Source organism: Montipora foliosa, chromosome 4, assembly GCF_036669935.1.
Source record: "Montipora foliosa isolate CH-2021 chromosome 4, ASM3666993v2, whole genome shotgun sequence".
Lineage (NCBI taxonomy): Eukaryota > Metazoa > Cnidaria > Anthozoa > Scleractinia > Acroporidae > Montipora > Montipora foliosa.
Window position 1 is genome coordinate 44,421,162 of NC_090872.1, and position 4,158 is coordinate 44,425,319.

A 4,158-nucleotide genomic window follows, 5' to 3' on the forward strand; every position below is an offset into this window, starting at 1 on the left:
AATTCAGCGAGTGATCAGCACAGGTCTTCAACAAGGGATCTCCGGATCTCAAGGCAAGCGCCTTAACCACTGGGCCACACTGCCATACTGGGGTACTACTTTTGGAAATGTTGTTTAAACCTTACAGATCTAGAGTTTCCATAAAGGTGCTGAGATAAGCATGGATTTCCGGAATTTTAAAATTGGAACCATTAGTGCCATTCCTTTCCCGAGGGGGGTGCGGGGACTAGCGCGAACGCAGGTCCTCACTACCAGAAATTATACGCTCGAGTTACCCACATTTGGGTAATCGCAAGGGTCAACCCAATCGAAGTGCAATGAAAGAGCCTCACCTTGAGAGGACTGCCTCCCTGATCAAAATTTACTTTAGATGGAACAACTGCAAAATAAGGATGTTTTCTCTGAGTAACATAGATTACTTTGATGTTGTGAAAGGTAAGGGGCTAACACGTACAAATTACCTACCTTGGTCTGCAGCTCGATGCTCCATACCCTAGCATTTAAGAAATCTGATGTCAGTGGATATGTTCTTAGAACGCTTGATTTTAAATGTGGTAACAAACGCCTACCTTCAGCAAAAGTAAAGACTTTTACGCTCTTCTTATTCAGGAGAAAGCCACATATTCAAGAGGTTTCAACAAATTAATGTCTAAGTTAAGTCTAAGTGAGGAAGAGACTTGAAAAGCACTCCTTTTGACGAAATCTGTTGCTCTTGAGACATTTGTACAATGTTTGTACAGCAGAAATCGGTTTCATCAACAGTGACCTTTGCACGCTTTGTCAAGCTTTCCACTAAACACTGGAACAATTCTTTTTTTGAGTGTCCTCACTTTATTGATTTTTGGATTAAATTTGAAAATTTGTGGTTAGGAGTAATCAAAGAACACAAGAACTAGATATTTTTGAGTGTCCTCACTTTATTGATTTTTCTATTAAATTTGAAAATTTGTGGTTAGGAGTAATCAAACAACAAAAGAACTAGATTATGAGAATACATTCTGGCAACATTAGATCAGGAAAAGGTCCTGCTCAATTATTTTATAATTTTAGATCGAAAGAATAATCGAATTCCTCTCTTTACACCTTTTGAAGTTATAGTTACAGATAAATATAACACTGAAAAACGTATCGCCTCTTGAAGCAACTTGAGCTTAAAACATTTCAAGCGAACTGGAAACCATTTGTAAGTAGCTTGGCTGCTAGAAATTTTTGCATGTTTCAAGGATGCTTCACGTCGAGAGTAGGGCGGACAATTGTTGGTAAACACATGGAAGAATTCAGTTCCACATTCGAGCTGCTGTGAGGGACTTGCTGCTTGAATTTGGTAATAAGTACAAACAATGTCTTGCCCAAGCTGAAATCATGCGAAAATAGAAGAGGATGATTCTTACAGAATGGTTATCAAAGTTTCTTAGTTTCTTTATCTGTGAATCTTTAGACAAAAGTCCCTTTTCGGCCACTATTGAACCACTTTTTCAAGTTTTTCAGTAGCCTTCCTGCCCTCACCTCTGTTTTAAGTGCAAGAATTCTCAGGAACATCAGGAACATCTGTAATATCTTCGAGAGGCGGGCAGACGATTGTTGGTAAACATGTGGAAAAACTTCAGTTCCACATTGGAGCTGCTTTGAGGGACTTGCTGCTAGTTCGAACTGGCGATTGTCTAGTTTGAACCGGCGACTCTCTAGTTTGAACTGGCGATTGTCGAGTTCAAACTCACAATGGCCACATTAAACTGGCGACTCTATAGTTTGAACTGGCGATTGTCTAGTTCAAACTCGCCATTGCCACTTTAAACTCGCGATTCTCCAGTTTGAACTTGCAGTTCTCTAGATGACGAGTTTAGAAAAAGAAAATATTTGCTTGCGAATAGGATTTTTATGTTTTTCCCCACGGTTGCAATTAATCCTATCATGTTACTTCAGCTACAAGCAAGTTTGTAGTCACGCGCGCAGTTTCTTACGCCGCAACAATGGTTACGTAATCAAGCAAGTCACGTACGGGGGCTAGCGTTGGAGGTGTTATATTTTCATTACGCCGACCCCCTCTTTCTACTGTATCACGAGTTAGCTCGGCTACGCCATGAGGTATTCATTCATTCTGCAGATCATCCTTGGTGATATTGCGTCTTTTCGACGCATTCATTCTGCAGATCATCGTTGGTGATATTGTGTCTTTTCGACATTGGAGGTAAGCATCTTGTTTTTATTCCCTTTGGTCTATTAGTGGACGAGATAGTTCTACGCCAACTCCTAGCATATCCTCACCACGTTTGCTCTGCTTGTTTTGCCCGTGCGCGGTATTTGCTTTATATTTACATCGCGGTCCGAGTTCCTCGCTGATATTCTTAATATTTCATACCATGGCAGGCGCTAGTTCTGTTCCTACCGCTCTTATTTTGGGTCATTCCTTTGTGAAGAGGCTTCAGCGCGATTTGCGAGCGGGTTTTGATCCCCAAGCCAGTCGCGACTTTAAGCTTCTGGGCACAGCGCCGGTTTGTTTGCATGGAGTTGGCGGTCGAACGGTTCGCGCTCTAATGGAGAAGGACCTTCACGTGGTCAGCGACCTCGCTCCAGATATTGTTATCTTGGAGATAGGTACCAACGACCTTTCGCATGCTTCACCAGAGGTGGTTGGCTCTGCCATTGATGATCTTGTTTCTTTATTGTTGAACGATTATTCCGTTCGTGTGATCGGAGTTTGTCTCGTGATCCCACATGGCATTTCCTTTCCACATGCCTCAATTTTTCTTCAGCAAGCTACAATTGTAAACCACTATGTTAGCGTTGTCCTGGACCATTACCCTAATGTTTTTTGTTGGTCTCATGATAAGTTTAATAGCTGCTTTAAGGATCTCTATAAGCCAGATGGTGTTCATGTAAACCCCTTGGGACAGTATTTTCTTTACCGCAACTATCATGGGGCTACTAAAGGACAGTTGATCCGAATTTTTGTCTTCCCTTTATGTTTATGCTCACTTAATTGCACGCGTTTTATCCTATCGTTATTTTTGTAACCTCTATTCAACGGAGGTCTTTTGTTTTGCCAGCTTGGACATGTTCCCTCCCTGGCAAATTTTGACGCCTTGCTTTAGCTGTATTAACCAATGGATGTGGTTCCTCCCCCGATAAATTCTAGTTCTAGTAAGGTTAGGTTGTTGTTTTAGCTGGGCATACATAAACGTGCTAGTCTTAATGATGGCTGGCAATTTGTAGCTACCATGACCCCAACCAGATCTGCGGCTACAATCTCAGGGTCTTAGTTTCTCTGAGGGCTTGGCATATGTAGTTATGCTGGCTTTGATTATTGCTAGTGATACGTAGTTATCCTAGCTTTTCTCTCACTCTAAGGCTGCAATGTCAGGGTTGCCGTTCCTCTCCAAAGGTTTGGCATATGTAGTTATGCTACCCTTGATTATTGCTAGAGATATGTAGGTATCCTAGCCTCTCTCTGGCAGTTTGAAGGCCTGACAACTCGTCCGCATTTTTGTCTAGACATGTCTGTGCCTGCCAATTAATTAATTTATTTATTTAATTTTAGTCTTGTGTGCTCACTTCTTTCACTTACTGTGCTGTGAGCAACGTTATTTAGTTTCTGCCAAGTTTTTCTTGTTTGTTTCAGTTTCATCATGCCAAAAGTGCCCACTCGACGACCGAATTCCCAGACATCAGGAAAACGGGTCAACCCCCGAGCCAGTGTACAGGAAAGCTCTGCTGCAGCTAAAGCCTTGTCCTCACAAACTAAACGGCCCAGGAGGATGACGTCATCTGCTCCTGTATCTACAACAGCTTCTCCAGTCGAGGCACCCGACCACAGCGCTTTGGTTTCACCACAATTTCTGGAAACATTGGTGAATAGAGCAGCAGACAAGGTTTCACGTAGGATGGCAACATCTCAACTGCCAGCACCATCACCTGTGGTTGACGAGGTCCCTGCTGGTCCACCAAGCACCACAGACAGGGCTCCGCAGACCCCTTAGGTCGCCTTAGCCTCTACCATTGTCCAGGCTAGTTTGGAAAGTGTTTCTTCTGAATTAACCGGCCTTCCACCACAAGTATTACCATGTGTACAGCCTCAAGTACCAGGCCAGTTGTTTAATTCAGTTGCTCTGCCTGTTGGCGCCCGAGTATCTAACAAGATGCGTGCCAAGATTTGGAATC

General features: G+C 42.9%; 1 pseudogene; it reads right to left on the reverse strand.

The window, feature by feature from the left end:
• Positions 1–220: 220 nt before the first annotated feature.
• LOC138001572 (U1 spliceosomal RNA) lies at positions 221–363 on the reverse strand (annotated as a pseudogene).
• Positions 364–4,158: the final 3,795 nt, after the last annotated feature.